Below are 18,216 nucleotides of genomic sequence, written 5' to 3' on the forward strand. Positions count from 1 at the left end.
TTGTTGAAAACTACTAATGACATTTTTGTACTGCTTGCTAGGATTGCACTAGGGAGATTTAGTGACAAAATAACCAATTCTTGCAATATAATTGGAGGGTTAAAAAAAACCTCACCAAGTGGTGGCAGGAAGAAAAGCACATAAAGGCTATGGAAATGTGAAAGCTTTAGGAGCCAGTGATTCCACATTCTGGCAGAAGTGTTCTTGGGAATCAAAGAGTTATAAAAGTAGAGGACTGGCAAGGTTTTGGATACGAAGAGAGAGATGAAAAAGTTGCCCAGAACCCCATGTCATGGAAGATGTACAAAATGGGTTTGGTAAGTCTCTCTTGACCTGGGCTTGTGGGCAAGTGTTCCATAATGTTCCTAATTTGCTTCCTCTCCAGTCCTTTCCCTTCATCCCTCTTCCTTTCCCTTCACCCTTTCTGCCAGAAGGAGGAGCCACTGGCCCCAAAAGCTTGCACATTTTTATGACTTTTATACATTTTTTCTCCTGCTGCTGCTTGATGGGTACATTTTTTTATCTGTCCCATTATATTATATTTTCATTTGGGAGATAGTATGCCATTAGCTCATACCCAACATAAGACTTGCTCTCAAAAACGGGACTTGCTCCTATGCCACAAGCCACTAAAGAGAGAAAAATATAGCAAACCAAAAATGCTACATGATTGTGTATAATTTTGTGGCAGAAGGAGAAAAAATACACACACACACAGGTTTAACTTATGCAAGATTTTGGAGCCATCTGCTCCTTCTTCCAGGAGAAGAGTTGAAGGGGAAGGAATAGGGGCGAAGGAAAAGGACTAGAGAGGTTTAGGAAAAGCAGTACGGTTCAGAAAAGTCACCCAGAATTGCAGGTCAAGGGAGACTTACCAGACGGGATGAGAAGGAAGCACTGATTATTGGGTACTGCGCTGTACAAGATTTGAAAACCTGAGAGCTTAAAGGTGGAAGACTGGGTAATGTGCAAGACAGAGATTACTGCTGAAACATTGTGCACAAGTTAATAAGAGTGAAAAGCTAAGATCATTGTATGTAATAGAGGTGGGACAGCAAAAAATGGAAGATGTAGAAAACTAAAATGGAGTGAAAAAAGGAATACACTACTGGCCATTAAAATTGCTACACCCAGAAGAAGTGCAGACGGTAAACGGGTATTCATTGGACAAATATATTATGTTAGAACTGACATGTGATTACATTTTCACGCAATTTGGGTGCATAGATCCTGAGAAATCAGTACCCAGAACAACCACCTCTGGCTGTAATAACAGTCTTGATATGCCTGGCATTGAGTCAAACAGAGCTTGGATGGCGTGTACAGGTACAGCTGCCCATGCAGCTTCAACACGATATCACAGTTCATCAAGAGTAGTGACTGGCGTATTGTGACTAGCCAGTTGCTCGGCCACCATTGACCAGACGTTTTCAATTGGTGAGAGATCTGGAGAATGTGCTGGCCAGGGTAGCAGTTGAACATTTTCTGTATCCAGAAAGGCCCGTACAGGATCTGCAACATGCTGTCATGCATTATCCTGCTGAAATGTAGGGTTTCGCAGGGATCGAATGAAGGGTAGAGCCAGGGGTGGTAACACATCTGAAATGTAACATCCACTGTTCAAAGTGCCGTCAATGCGAACAAGAGGTGACTGAGACGTGTAACCAGTGGCACCCGATACCATCACGCCGGGTGATGCGCCATTATGGCGATGATGAAAACACGCTTCCAATGTGCGTTCACAGCGATGTCGCCAAACACGGATGTGACCATCATGATGCTGTAAAAAGAACCTGGATTCATCCGAAAAAATGACGTTTTGCCATTCGTGCACCCAGGTTTGTCGTCGAGTACACCATTGCAGGCGCTCCTGTCTGTGATGCAGCGTCAAAGGTAACCGCAGCCATGGTCTCCGAGTTGATAGTCCATGCTGCTGCAAATGCCGTCGAACTGTTCGTGCAGATGGTTGTTGTCTTGTAAACGTCCCCATGTGTTGACACAGGGACCAAGACGTGGCTGCACGATCCGTTACAGCCATGCGGATAAGATGCCTGTCATCTCGACTGCTAGTGATACGAGGCCATTGGGATCCAGCATGGCGTTCCGTATTACCCTCCTGAACCCACTGATTACATAGTCTGCCAACAGTCATTGGATCTCGACCAACGCGAGCAGCAATGTCGCGATACGATAAAATGCAATCGCAATAGGCTACAATCCGACCTTTATCAAAGTTGGAAACGTGATGGTACGCATTTGTCCTCCTTACACGAGGCATCACAACAACATTTCACCAGGCAACGCCGGTCAACTGCTGTTGGTGTATGAGAAATCAATTGGAAACTTTCCTCATGTCAGCATGTTATAGGTGTTGCCACTGGTGCCAACCTTGTGTGAATGCTCTGAAAAGCTAATTATTTGCATACCACAGCATATTCTTCCTGTCAGTTATATTTCGTGTCTGTAGCACATCATCTTCATGATGTAGCAATTTTAATGGCCAGTAGTGTAGTTATTGTGAAGAAATGGTGAGAGGGAAGGAATTACTGTAAGTTTATTGTAAGTAACAGAGGTGGGAGGTGAGACAGTGAAAAATGGACGAGTCAGAAAATGAAAGATGTAGAAAACTAAAATGGAGTGAAGAAAGGAATAGTTACTGTGAAGAAATGATGAGATGGAAGGAATAAATGTAACTTAATGCCACGTGGGTGGCAAGAACCAACTGTGGAGTTTGGAAAAACTGGTGTCTAGGGGAAGAATCCAGATGGAATTGTGTGCTGAAACAGGCACCGTGGTCATGACTGTCATGTTGTAGAGTACGCTCTGCAATAGGATATTGTGTGTTGCTGGTATACACCCTCTGGATGAATTGGCATAGGCAGAGAGTGTATACCACCAACACATAATATCTTGTTGCAGATCATGCCCTACAATGTTACAGTTGCGACCCCAGTACCTGTTTCACCAAACATGCCATCTTGATTCTTCCTCCAGACACCAGTTTCTCCAAACACCACACGTGGGAACTCCTTGGTTCTCACCATTCACCTGGCCTTAATTTCTTCTGTCTCAGCATTTCTTCACAGTAGCTATTCCTTTCTTTGCTCTGTTTTAGTTATCTACATCTTTCATTTTCTGATGTGTGTCCATTGATGAGAGATTAAACTGGAAGAAACACATTGATGATCTGCTGAAACTTTTGAGTTCAGCTACTTATGCAATAAGGGTCATTGCAAATTTTGGTGATAAACATCATAGTAAATTAGCTTACTACACCTATTTTCACTCATTGCTTGCATATGGCATCATATTTTGGGGTAATTCATCACTGAGGAATAAAATATTTATTGCACAAAAGCGTGTAATCAGAATAATAGCTGGAGTCCACCCAAGATCATCCTGGAGACATTTATTTAAGGATCTAGGGATATTCACAGTAGCTTCTCAGTATATATACTCTCTTATGAAAATTGTTATTAACAACCATACCCAATTCAAAAGTAATAGCAGCATGCATAACTGCAATACTAGGAGAAAGGATGATCTTCACTATTCCAGATTAAATCTAACTTTGGCACAGAAAGGGGTGAATTATACTGCCACTAAAGTCTTTGGTCACTTACCAAATAGTATCAAAAGTCTGACAGATAACCAACAAGTATTTAAGAAGAAATTAAAAGAATTTCTGAATGACAACTCCTTCTACTCCATAGAAGAATTTTTAGATATAAATTAAGAAAAAAAGAAAAAAAATTAAATAAATAAAAAAAGTTGTTATATTAACTTAATTATGTTGTTACATTAACTTAATTATGTCATGTATTGGAAAATTTGATTCGTTCCACATCATTATGAAATATCGTATTCATGATCCATGGAACTAGTATTAATCTAATCTGACCTGTCTATTTTTCATTGTCCCCCCCCCCCCCCCCCCCCCCCACACCTCTGTTACATACAGTGCACTTATCTTTTCACTCTTATTAGTCTTCCACCCGTAAGCTCTCATGTTTTCAAATCTTGTCTGGCGCAGTCCCCAACAATCAGTCCTTCCTTCTCATCCCATAGGGTAAGTCTCCCCTGACATGGAGTTCTGGGTGACTTTTCCGAATGGTACCCCTTTTCTTAAACCTCTCCTGTCTTTTTCCTTCACCTCTCTTCCTTCCTCTTCAGCTCTTCTGCCAGGAGAAGCCACTGGCTCCAAAAGCTTGTTCAAAAGTTCAACACTTTTGTGTGCATTCTCCTCCTGCCGCTTGGTGAATAGTTTTTTTTTTTTTATCCATCCAATTACACTACTGTGCATGCTATGTCAGCCAACAAAATATTAGTGTCTTCCCACTACTAGTATTTTAACCACTTATGCTTGATATGAATGCCACTGCACCTGTAGAGGGAAACACTAGAGATGTGCTATATCAGTGTCTTCTGAGTACTCACTTTAACTGAGTAATGATAAGTGTACATTATTGAAAAGATGGTGCATGTATCCTTGTTTTAATTGTGTTGACATTATAGCAGCAGTGTGGAAGGTGACATCATTTGATCACTTTTAGGATGGAACATTATATTGTCAATATGGGGGAACATACTTGTATATTGCCACTAGGTGGATATGGCATATGTGTATCAAGAACATTTATAAAATCACAGTGAAAAGTATTCAACTTACATTTTTTCTGTAAGTACAATAATTCAAAAATTTGGAGGATAATTTTTTTGCAACTTTAACATGTGGGTGATGCTGTAGGATCGTGAGATGGGAAATCAGTCATGATGTGTTTTTCCAAGTTCTTATTAGCTGTCAAGGAAATAATTCTTGCATTTAAAAGCATGAGATTTATCAGTATTTTTAAACACTACAGTCTATTGACCTCATATGTTTTTGTTGTTTCAAGCTTATATTTGCACATGGCAGACAGATTAAAACTGATTACTCTCTTATAATTTTGTTGTTTCTGTCCTAACATCTGTTGCAAGAGATTCTGTAAGCGAATGCTGCAGGTTTTGTTTAATGTGCTCACATCATGTGTTGCAATTTGTTACTTCTAACTAGTTTGTAAATGGATGCCCCTTGTATTGATTAGTGAGCTACACATTACACAGAATGCTTGTAAATAAATTTTTAAAATACCGCAAAACATCTTTGTCAATATATTTTCGTAAAACACATACAATTTCATTTTACTTTTTGTTGTTTGAGTAATCCTGAGCCACATTCTTTATAGGGTTTATCAGTTTTGAAGGGATGTGGTGTGTACTTGGGGCAGGCGGGTTGGACCTATCTCATTGCTTTGTCATGATATTAATCAATGAAACAGAAAGGGCGCTCATCAGGACGTGGAAGAGCAAAGATGGCCAGTACCAACAGATGTGACATTAAACCATTAGTGTTTGAAATTAAAGAGCAAGTGAAGAGTTGATAAGAGTACAGGGGGATGGGTAAGCTGGGTGTGACAAACCAATGAAATGATTTGTTGTTGGGTACCCTGTGAAGACCTTTTCCATTGACAGACATTTCACAACTGCAAGCAGAAAAACACAGTTTCTACCTATTCATTATTCTTCACTTACTTTCACATTTTCCTTTGTAAGTGTAAATGACCAGAATTTGTTTGAAGGCCTTTTAAATCAACAATGTTTGTTCTCTCATTGTTGATCAGCCTTCTCCTTACAATTAGTGTTTGGGAACTTCAAAATGAGAGCAAGTGTTTTTTTAGAAGTCTGAGCCAATTTGCTTGACATACTCAGATGACATTGTACTTCCTGGGCAGATTTCTAGTCTTGAATCCCAGCCCTGTGCACTGTAATCTATCTATCTATCTAAACATAACCCACATGTCATTGTACAAAATGCCCTTGATATCAATATTAACAGCTGTCCTATTGCATTCAAATGTGGAGAAGAGAAAAAGTGATTGTCTATGTGCCTTGGAACCCACCATAATCTCTCTTGTAGCATTCTTATGGTAATATATAATGCAGAATTTTTGTGCAGTCTTCTTTGGGTATTGTTTGGATAATTTCATGGCAATAAGAACTTCAAAAGAGAAACATTTTGCTTCCAGAGATTCCTGTTAATTTCCCTGGGTGCCTCTGCTACACTTACATATATGTTTTACCGACCTGTTATGATCCTAGCTGCATACCTCTGAATTCATTCAATGTATACTTCTGTGTGTATCTGATAAGGACTCCAAACACAACAGTAATCTAGAATTGGTCAAAACTAGCATCTTGTACATAGTTCCCATTACAGATCCACCACACTTTCCCAGAACCCTCCAAAATAAACTTGTCTTTCTTACTACTATTGATTTCACTTCTTAAATGTCATTTAATACCACTTCATAGCATTGCTCCAAGACACTTAAATAATGTTGCATGCTTCAGTAGTTTACCACTGATATTAGACTCACATAATATCTAATAACTTCTCTTTGTTATGGACATTATCTTGCCTCTATTTACGTTTAAAGAGGGCCAGATTTAGTACATGTAGGGAAAATAATTTGTCTTTAAGCAACTATATACAATCGTCTTGTGACAGTACTTTCCTGTACACAACATCACTTCAATTAATGGTCAGAGTGGTATCGGTTTCACTTTGGTGTGGTGTCAAATGCCTTTTGGAAATCTGGGCAGGTATAATCTACCAGTGATTCTTTGAGAGAAGCTTCTGCTACTCCAGAACTATCATATTGTTTGATCCAAGATGATGATGTAGAATATTGCAGCAGACTGACATTAGGGATGTTTATCTTTAATTGTATGCATATTTTTTGTCCTTTTTTTTATAATCTGGTTACCTACACTCTTTACAGTTGAAATGGGACTATTCACTGCACAATTTATTCTTGGTAAAAGAGTTAGAAAGAGGGCTCATTCAGCTGCATATTTAATTTGAATCTGCTAGTCCATCAGAATATGGTGCTTTGTTCTTTTTGAATAGTCGTCATTGATTGCATATTTCAGACCCTTTCATTTGTGGGTCTGTGGTGGTCAAACATCAATATGCTAGTGATCTCTGCTTCCCTGAACATATTTTGAGTTACTGAATTTAATATTTTATATTATTACTAACCGCATTCTCTGGCAGTACAGCTCAACAGTTTAACTTTTGACTGAACAGTTCCCTGTCTACTATAATGCAGCTTCTATCTCAGCTCTCTTGAGGTCCTTTTTAACATATTGGATCCATAGCATATTTTTTTTATTTTCCTGTACAGGTCAATTTATGTGTAAGCCTCATTGTTGGGAGTCTTTGAACATGTCAGTAAAATTTCGATCTTCATTTTCTAGTGTTTGCTGCCAGGTTTGATAATTTCTCTGTCACTTTACAGATTTTAGTCTGTGTCCATCCTCCATCTCTCTCTCTATTTCTGAGCCAAGAATTTGCCTTATAATCCTTCAAAATGCTTTCCACTTTCTCTTTTTGGTTTAGAAGTAAAGTTTTGCTAGCCTACAGAGCATCAGGTCTGATCGCTGTGTTGTAATGTGTAACCTTTGCATGTATGGGCTAGCACTTTTTGTTGTAAATGTCATGCATTCTCCTGCATGCTTTCTTGAGTTTCCATAAATGAACTTTTTGTGCTTCTTATTGTAGCCCCATTGGTTCTATGTTCTCAATGAGATACTTGAAAAGTTTGTGCCTCTTGATTTGTCCATATTTTGTATTTAATTTCTGAAAGTTAAATTTAATGCAAATGAACTAATTTTTTTTTCAGCAGAGATTTGTACATCAGCTTCTTCAGCACATTCTTTGGGGACTTCTATCTGTTGGATTGCTGTGGTTCCATTTTTGTTCCAGTATATAAATCAGTTTCCAACATTAATTTAACATACGCCATAAAAACAAGTGCAATACTCAACAAAAAAAAAAAAAAAGCCTAACATATTGTCCTGGTGGTAAACTTGTGATTAAACAGTGCTACAATTTTGCCAAGGGCAGATTGTGGATAACTGTATTGTCTTCCTGATGATGATGATGATGATGATGTGGATGGTGCTTCTAAAGTCATGAAAATATGTTGCTCAGGAATCCAGCAGGTGTCTTTAGCAGTTGGGCAGTGGTAGGAACGAGCAGAATTGTGGGGGTGCATGAAGCTCATGAGGACATCTTGTTGTTCATTTGAAACTTCACACACATTTCCAACCCACCAAAAATTGTCATACATACATGCATGCAACATATTGTCCTGGTGGTAATCTTGTAATTCAGATTGCTGGAATTTCTCCATATGCTTCGAAGGCATGAACTGTAAATACTGTAGCATCATTGGAAACTCTGCTTGCTCTGAGCTAATTACAGTTAATTGCCTTAAACTGATGATTTTCTCTTATTCCAGATATTGTATGGCCCATGGAAAACCTTGTTTCTTGATAAGGCTGAATTTTTTCAGTATCTTCTTTTGGTACGTAAAAAAACCTTATGACTGGAATACTACGAGGGTTGTTCGATAAGTAATGCCCCACATTTTTTTCTCAGAACATATTTATTATAAGAGTCAGAATTTGGTGACAGCATGCATCAACATGTCTTGTCCACGTCCTATTTTTCTACAGTCATCATCATATTCTATGGCCGTACGTCAATATTGTGGAAGAGCATGTATTCCCTGCTGGTAAAAGTGCTTGTCCTGTAGGTGTAGCCACGTTTCCACTGCATGATTGACACTTTCATCATCTTCAAAGTGTGTTCCCAAATTCAATGTGTGTTCCAACAATTCAGATGAAATGGCCTTTCTTTGAATCTTTTGGTCCACTGTGAGCATTTGTGGAACTCACCGTGAGCACCTCTTTGAATATCCGAGAATCTTTATCACTGCAGACGCACTTCCAACGCTGACCGACAACTGTAGAGCAAATTGTAAAGTTGTGATGCACTGGTTGGCATGAATAATGGCATCTGCACGATTCAGCATGTCTGGAGCAGTAGGCTGTGACAAGACGTCCTGAGCATGGCTGATCATCGAGCTCTGTTTCTGCATTTCCTGAAGCTGTAACTTTCTTTACCATTGCCCAACTGTGCTCCTATCAACTGCAGCATCACCATACACTGCACATAAACATTTATGGACATTCACGACGGTTCCTTTTTATGCACACAAGAATTTAATAACAGCACGCTGCTTGTAATGTGAGTCGTATGTAGATGTCATTTTGATGCTGTACTACGGCTCTGCTCTCTGCCAGAATGGTTCGAAACTTCACCAGCACACAGAACAAACATCAAATGTGAAGCACCAACAAGGATGTTTGTCTATTATATTAACGGCTTTTTTTTTTTTTTTTTTTTTTTTTTTGTGGGGCATTACTTATTGAACGAACCTCATATCATCACAGAATTTGAAAAAATCATGTGGAGTCAATATTTGGTTATCTAATGGCCTCTACAGACTAGCACGGGTTGCTAGTCTTTCTGCTGTTCCTCCAGTGACATCACAAGGCGATTTAGTGTGGCTGGTTCCAAAAACATTACATTTGCCAGTGACGCCAAAATCCTTATCATGCAGACATAAATTGATGAAATTTTTGAAATTCTTATACTGAACAGGTGAACCATCACTAAAGTATTGTTATTAATGTTTTAAATCTTTTTCTTTAAATATGCTACTAACTTTATTTGAAAGGAATTAACAGCAATCGTATCATGATGGAGACAGATTGCTGATCATACAAATGATAATACTCTGACATTCTTTGCCACCAAAATAGGCAAGAAATAGATGTAATGTGGCCTGACTATTCTCCCAATGAAATCCTTGCACAGCACCTTGAACAACAAATGAATAATTCTCAGCAAAATCCACGAATATAATTAATTCACTTTCTGTAAGATTTCCTTTTAGCTGTTTAACCTAAAAACATTGGCGTTTCGACATAAAGTGATGGCTTATTAAACCTGTAATTTTCAAAATCAGTGGTTCCATGAAATCATCAACAGTTTTCCGACATGTCTCAAATGTGTGTCTGTCAGTATGGACCCTTTACTTGTATTCCAGTTTTTCTTCAGAGTCATAGTTTTTAAAAGGATGTTCAAGAAAAGCCTCTTGTTGCATTTTTCCTGGACATTCTTTACAATGTTGAAGCATACAAACTTTCGATTCCAAACTGCATTCAGTTTCTTTGATCAAGGTTGCTGAAGCCAACATTAATTTGACATTTTGATGAACTGCACAGACACTACTGAATTTGATCCAGAAGCACTAACTGTAGTACACCATTTCGGCCAGTGCTCCCAAAATTTTGAGAACCTCAGTTTATTGCCATATTGCTTACAGTAAGCAATAAACATCTCAATCAGGTTACAAAGTAGCAGGCTTTCTTGCTTGTGAATCTTTTCCCCTTGTATTCTTACTGCAACACAATCCTTTTTGCCAGCACATAAATGAGAAAACTGATCTTAAAAAAAAAAAAGTGAGAACGTTTTGTTTTATTTCAACATTGAGCTTTCTCCCTTTCCAGTTTGCAGGTGTTGCCAAGATCCCATCTTCCATCTTTAGTTTTCTAGCCTTCGTCATTTTAGTTGAAACAGCAAATTCTTTAGCTGTTTTTTCAATAGCCCAGTGATTTGAGGCCAGGGTCTGAATTTGACTTTTACTGCAACTGCTTGAAGTCCGGAGCTTAATCTTAAGTTCTTCAATTACGATGTCCATCTCTTCACATTTTTGGCACTCTTCTGTTTCTATTTGAGCAATATCTACTTGACTTACAGCAGCAGCTGTGGCAATTACCTTAGTAATGCTGCCTTGGGCTTGCTGAACTTTGCACTTTATGTATCCCATTGAAACCCTTTTGCTGATTCGTTGGTTACTCTCCAAGTGATGATAATGAAGTGCAGTAAAGCAAGCATCAACAACATTCATGTCTGCAGTGGATGGTGATTCTTGCTCATTCTGGTGGGATGATTCTTTTTGGGCCACTTTAGGTCTGCATTTGGTACAAATTTTCCAGCCAGATTTAAAAACTTCATTATGAAGTAACTTCAACCTATTAGACATTGCAATGGTTATTGGCATTCAAGCCTTCTTGATTACATGTTTTTCTTTACCAAACAGGTTGCAGCTAGTCTTTGGCAAGAATTGAAATTTTGTCATCAACAAGGCATTATGGTATGACAAATTTGGAAATTTTGTGGTAAGTTCCTATAGGAGCAAACTGCTGAGGTCATTGGTCCCTTACACACTACTTAATCTAACTTACACTAGGGACAAAACACCCCCCCCCCCCCCCCTTATACACACACACGTGCACTCGAGGGAGGACTTGAGCCTCCGACAGGGAGAGCTGCACAAACCGTGACAAGGCACCTCAGACCATGCGGCTACAAATTTGGGCATCTAGCCCAGAGCTATGTTGTAGAAGCTCCTTGTTCACTGATGACATTTTCTTAATTGATTATAGGTGACTATTTCCATAATAGAATGGTGATGACTTATCATAATCAGCTCCATCTGATCCACCAAAGTAGCAGGTTGCAAGGGTTTCTTGGCTCCTTTTATACAATAGTTTATTAACCTACAAAAGCAATTTTGAAAGCTCATGAATATCCTGGTTTGAAGCACAGCAGATTCAGACTTGTTTGTATATAAAGTATACAAATTAATGTATCAAAATGTATTGTTTTAGTGCATACCTTCAGCTGCAACAATAATTATTGATTATTCAAACACTCAGTACTCAACACTAAGATTGTACAATGTCAACACCGAAGATTATACTGCACAGAAGGCTGACACTGTGAAAACTGCCAATATTGAATGCAACAATTGAATGCGGTGATTCAGCAATGTATCACTGCTGCAAGGGTAGAGCCTTAAAAACTATTGCTGCTTTATAATGCTGATGGGAACTGAGTGACAATGCATATATACACCCCCCATGCATTGTAGGTTTAAAATGTTTTAAAGCAAGGTAGTATTCCATTATGATCTTCTAGATTTTATAATTGTAAGAGCATTTTTGGATGTTTTATTATATTTATAGTCTATAGTTTAAAATAATGTAAAACACTTCTCATTAGCATAGTTACATTTCCTAATCCACGGGAAAATCTTATACTGTTAAAAGACACTTTTTTTTTTATTTACAACTTCATATTTTATTATTTTTTTGTATTTCTTGATAATCCATTTACTCTACATTTTAAAGGTATCCTTACTCATCAGTATACAAGATCCAGAAATTAAACACTATAGTTTTCCAGCTGTGGGAAAAAAAAGGATTGAACTAGACACAGTTGAGATATTCCCCCCAAAATGTAGAAAATTTTGGTCAACTTTGCAGACGCATATCTTTTCATCTAGGCATCCAGTGTTAATTAAATTTTATCCACACACAGGCATCATAGTTATAAATAACCTTCTGAAGTTTTAGTGTGTTTGGTTGATATGAAAAGTAGCGGTGGTTGGTCAAACTTTGGCTCTTGGAATAGTGCGATGAATTTTTTAGCCACTTTAGAGGCTTTTGTCTATATTTGTTGTTGTTGTGGTCTTCAGTCGTGAGACGGGTTTGATGCAGCTCTCCATGCTACTCTACCCTGTGCAAGCTTTTTCATCTCCCAGTACCTACTGCAACCTACATCCTTCTGAATCTGTTTAGTGTATTCATCTCTTGGTCTCCCTCTACGATTTTTACCCTCCACGCTGCCCTCCAATACTAAATTGGTGATCCCTTGATGCCTCAGAACATGTCCTACCAACCGATTCCTTCTTCTGGTCAAGTTGTGCCACAAACTTCTCTTCTCCCCAATCCTATTCAATACTTCCTCATTAGTTATGTGATCTACCCATCTAATCTTCAGCATTCTTTTGTAGCACCACATTTCGGAAGCTTCTATTCTCTTCTTGTCCAAACTATTTATCGTCCATGTTGCACTTCCATACATGGCTACACTCCATACAAATACTTTCAGAAATGACTTCCTGACACTTAAATCTATACTCGATGTTAACAAATTTCTCTTCTTCAGAAACGCTTTCTTTGCCATTGCCAGTCTACATTTTATATCCTCTCTACTTCGACCATCATCAGTTATTTTGCTCCCCAAATAGCAAAACACCTTTACTACTTTAAGTGTCTCATTTCCTAATCTAATTCCCTCAGCATCACCCGACTTAATTAGACTACATTCCATTATCCTTGTTTTGCTTTTGTTGCTGTTCATCTTATATCCTCCTTTCAAGACACTGTCCATTCCATTCAACTGCTCTTCCAAGTCCTTTGCTGTCTCTGACAGAATTACAATGTCATCGGCGAATCTCAAAGTTTTTATTTCTTCTCCATGAATTTTAATACCTACCCCGAATTTTTCTTTTGTTTCCTTTACTGCTTGCTCAATATACAGATTGAACAACATCGGGGAGAGGCTACAACCCTGTCTTACTCCCTTCCCAACCACTGCTTCCCTTTCATGTCCCTCGACTCTTATAACTGCCATCTGGTTTCTGTACAAATTGTAAATAGCCTTTCGCTCCCTGTATTTTACCCCTGCCACCTTTAGAATTTGAAAGAGAGTATTCCAGTCAACATTGTCAAAAGCTTTCTCTAAGTCTACAAATGCTAGAAATGTAGGTTTGCCTTTCCTTAATCTTTCTTCTAAGATAAGTCGTAAGGTCAGTATTGCCTCACGTGTTCCAGTGTTTCTACGGAATCCAAACTGATCTTCCCCGAGGTTGGCTTCTACTAGTTTTTCCATTCGTCTGTAAAGAATTCGTGTTAGTATTTTGCAGCTGTGACTTATTAAACTGATAGTTTGGTAATTTTCACATCTGTCAACACCTGCTTTCTTTGGGATTGGAATTATTATATTCTTCTTGAGGTTTGAGGGTATTTCGCCTGTTTCATACATCTTGCTCACCAGATGGTAGAGTTTTGTCAGGACTGGCTCTCCCAAGGCCGTCAGTAGTTCCAATGGAATGTTGTCTACTCCGGGGGGCCTTGTTTCGACTCAGGTCTTTCAGTGCTCTGTCAAACTCTTCACGCAGTATCATATCTCCCATTTCATCTTCATCTACATCCTCTTCCATTTCCATAATATTGTCCTCAAGTACATCGCCCTTGTATAGACCCTCTATATACTCCTTCCACCTTTCTGCTTTCCCTTCTTTGCTTAGAACTGGGTTTCCATCTGAGCTCTTGATATTCATACAAGTCGTTCTCGTATCTCCAAAGGTCTCTTTAATTTTCCTGTAGGCAGTATCTGTCTTACCCCTAGTGAGATAGGCCTCTACATCCTTACATTTGTCCTCTAGCCATCCCTGCTTAGCCATTTTGCACTTCCTGTTGATCTCATTTTTGAGACGTTTGTATTCCTTTTTGCCAGCTTCATTTACTGCATTTTTATATTTTCTCCTTTCATCAATTAAATTCAATATTTCTTCTGTTACCCAAGGATTTCTACTAGCCCTCGTCTTTTTACCTACTTGATCCTCTGCTGCCTTCGCTACTTCATCCCTCAAACCTACCCATTCTTCTTCTACTGTATTTCTTTCCCCCATTCCTGTCAATTGTTCCCTTATGCTCTCCCTGAAACTCTGTACAACCTCTGATTCTTTCAGTTTATCCAGGTCCCATCTCCTTAAATTCCCACCTTTTTGCAGTTTCTTCAATTTTAATCTACAGGTCATAACCAATAGATTGTGGTCAGAGTCCACATCTGCCCCTGGAAATGTCTTACAATTTAAAACCTGGTTCCTAAATCTCTGTCTTACCATTATATAATCTATCTGATATCTTCTAGTATCTCCAGGCTTCTTCCAGGTATACAACCTTCTTTCATGATTCTTAAACCAAGTGTTAGCTATGATTATGTTGTGCTCTGTGCAAAATTCTACTAGGCGGCTTCCTCTTTCATTTCTTAGCCCCAATCCATATTCACCTACTATGTTTCCTTGTCTCCCTTTTCCTACACTCGAATTCCAGTCACCCATGACTATTAAATTTTCGTCTCCCTTCACAATCTGAATAATTTCTTTTATTTCATCATACATTTCTTCAATTTCTTCTTCATCTGCAGAGCTAGTTGGCATATAAACTTGTACTACTGTAGTAGGTGTGGGCTTTGTATCTATCTTGGCCACAATAATGCGTTCACTATGCTGTTTGTAGTAGCTTACCCGCATTCCTATTTTCCTATTCATTATTAAACCTACTCCTGCATTACCCCTATTTGATTTTGTGTTTATAACCCTGTAGTCACCTGACCAGAAGTCTTGTTCCTCCTGCCACCGAACTTCACTAATTCCCACTATATCTAACTTCAACCTATCCATTTCCCTTTTTAAATTTTCTAACCTACCTGCCTGATTAAGGGATCTGACATTCCACGCTCCGATCCGTAGAATGCCAGTTTTCTTTCTCCTGATAACGACATCCTCTTGAGTAGTCCCCGCCCGGAGATCTGAATGGGGGACTATTTTACCTCCAGAATATTTTACCCAAGAGGATGCCATCATCATTTAATCATACAGTAAAGCTGCATGCCCTCGGGAAAAATTACGGCTGTAGTTTCCCCTTGCTTTCAGCCGTTCGCAGTACCAGCACAGCAAGGCCGTTTTGGTTATTGTTACAAGGCCAGATCAGTCAATCATCCAGACTGTTGCCCTTGCAACTACTGAAAAGGCTGCTGCCCCTCTTCAGGAACCACACGTTTGTCTGCCCTCTCAACAGATACCCCTCTGTTGTGGTTGCACCTACAGTATGGCTATCTGTATCACTGAGGCACGCAAGCCTCCCCAGCAACGGCAAGGCCCATGGTTCATGGGGGGGGTGTCTATATTTAGGTATGGCTAAATCCCAAATTTTTCCCATGGTGTGATTCTGCATAAAAAGTTGTCTGTGTATATTAAATCAAATAAAATGACCAAATGTCTGCTAGAATCTTTAAAAAAAAAAGCCTAGCAAATTTGGCACATTTGCACCTTCATATGCGATGCGAACATGAGTAGCCTCTCTTTAAAAGCTCCTTTTTATTCAACCACTGAAGATATTGGACTGAAATTTGGTATATAACTATCAAAGACCATATGGAACCTTCACACCAAATTTCATTAGATTTGTAGAGGGTCGAGTGTGGACACTTTTTAATATTGGTCCCATTGACATGGAATGACCCATTTGCTGTCATGGTGTGTGGGATAACCAATAGAGTGCTCCTGCTGCCATACATAATCATGCCCCAGACCTTAACTCCAGGTTGTCCAGCATGCAGACAGGTTCTAAACTGGCATCGTCCTAACCAACAAAGCAGAACCAGTCCTCATCAGAAAACATAAAAGACTTCCACCCTGCTCTCTAATCAGCTCTCACTTGACACCATTGAAGTTGCAAATGGGTGGGGTTTGGGGACAGTGGAATGCACACTACCGGTTATTGGGATTGGAGCTGTCATTGAAGTAATTGATTTGTAACATTTTATCATGTCACTGTGGTGTCATCTGGTACTCAAATTGCTGCCACAGATTCAGTATGATGCACCAGAGCCATATGCCAAACAAGGTGGCCTTCCCGCTCGGCAGAGCCATGGGGCTGTCTGGAGCCCAGTCTTCTTGCAACCATACAATTCTCATGATCACTGCTGCCAGCAATCATGTACAGTGACTACATTCTTGCCAAATCTTCCTGTAGTATCGCAAAGGAACATCCAGCTTCTTGAGCATGACCTCGTTCAGTCTCAGTGAAGTGTTGATAATGGCGTCTCTGTCACCTTACAGGCATACTTGATTAACATCATCCAATCTCAAAGGTAATTGACGCTCACAACTATTAAGCACATGTTTAAAGCAAACCTGATTTGTATCCTCAGTGGCAATACTAGCGCCACTCTTATCCCAGTGGCACAAAATCTGAAAGGACATCATCATTCAAATATAGACACATACCTACCAGCTTTCTTTTATGTTGCACAACTCTTTTCTGGCGTTGCAGTTTTTTTTTCTGTCAGTGTGTTTCAGTATTTTTTTTTTATTTTTTTTTATTGAAGATTTGTTTTGTGTGGGAGTGACCTGGTCAAAGGCCCACTTGGAATTAGCCAATCTTATGTTCAAGTTGTGCTTGTGTCCTTGGAAGCAAGCATGAAGAGAATACCTTGTGCACGACTTGAAGGAGATACTTCCGTAGTTATTTACATCTGTCCTGTGTGCGTGTGTGTGTGTGTGTGTGTGTGTGTGAGAGAGAGAGAGAGAGAGTCCCTGAGAAATCTTAAAAGTGGATCTAGACAGTTGGGATAGCTCAGAGAAGTATTTCGTTAGCTCCCTGGAGTTGTCATGATTTGTCAGATTCAGTTTACCATTATGCTTTTTGAGATGTAGATTCTGTGGTGTGTATCCATGGATCTTTCCTTTGGATGTCTTGTGAAAATCAGATGTGTTGTGTTCTCTGATGTTCTTTTCGATATAGTCAAGCTGAGTATGTGATCAGGGGGATTTTGGATTTCATTGGAGCTAATGTTTCTGCTAGTTACTATAAACATCCCACTTCGTGAGTATTTAATTTATCTTTTCAATGTACATTCTTTATCTTGAAAATTTCCATTTTTATTTTTTATTTTATTTATTTTTAAAGAAAGGTGAAGCTCTGGGGCGCTGTGAATGATTTGTCAGTTAACAACTAGTATATTAAGATTGTCAGACTATATATTCGCTATACTAAATCAAACAATGGAAAACCCAGGATGAAATAATGACAATATTGTGAAAAGGATAGACTGCTACTCACAATATAGTGGAAATGTTGAGTCACAGACAGGCACAACAAAAAGACTGCTGAACAAGTAAACATTTTATATTCAGACATAATTGTCGCAAGAAGTGTGACTAAATATAAGTTAAATGTTTGACACTACAATAGTGAAGTCACAGTCAGTACATTTTTTTAAAGAAAAATTTGATGTATTGTAACTATGGCTTCACTATTGTAGTGTCAAATAAACACTTAAGTACACATTTGGTCAGAGGGCCTCCTTCTGAATTAGACAACATACAAACACAACTCACACACATATGACCACTGTCTCCGGCTGCCAAGAGCTTACTTGTTTGGCAGACTTTTTGTTGTGGCTTTTTGTGACTCTACATCTCCAAAAGTGGTGAATTGTCAATCAATCTAAAAAAACTCTCATATGCATTTCATATTAGTCTGTCACCAAACTGACCATTTCCATTGTGTACCAGACAGAAAATTTGACAGCCCCAATTTATGGTCTCCGCATGACATAAT

At 38.9% G+C, this 18,216-nt stretch overlaps 1 protein-coding gene across 2 annotated transcripts in view; it reads left to right on the top strand.

Annotated features, from left to right (window-relative positions):
• LOC124600124 (myoneurin-like) overlaps window positions 1–18,216 on the top strand; it is a 136,256-nt gene that overhangs the window by 116,479 nt on the left and 1,561 nt on the right. The gene's annotated exons all lie outside the window — the stretch shown is intronic.

The sequence above is a fragment of the Schistocerca americana genome, chromosome 1 (genome assembly GCF_021461395.2).
Source record: "Schistocerca americana isolate TAMUIC-IGC-003095 chromosome 1, iqSchAmer2.1, whole genome shotgun sequence".
Lineage (NCBI taxonomy): Eukaryota > Metazoa > Arthropoda > Insecta > Orthoptera > Acrididae > Schistocerca > Schistocerca americana.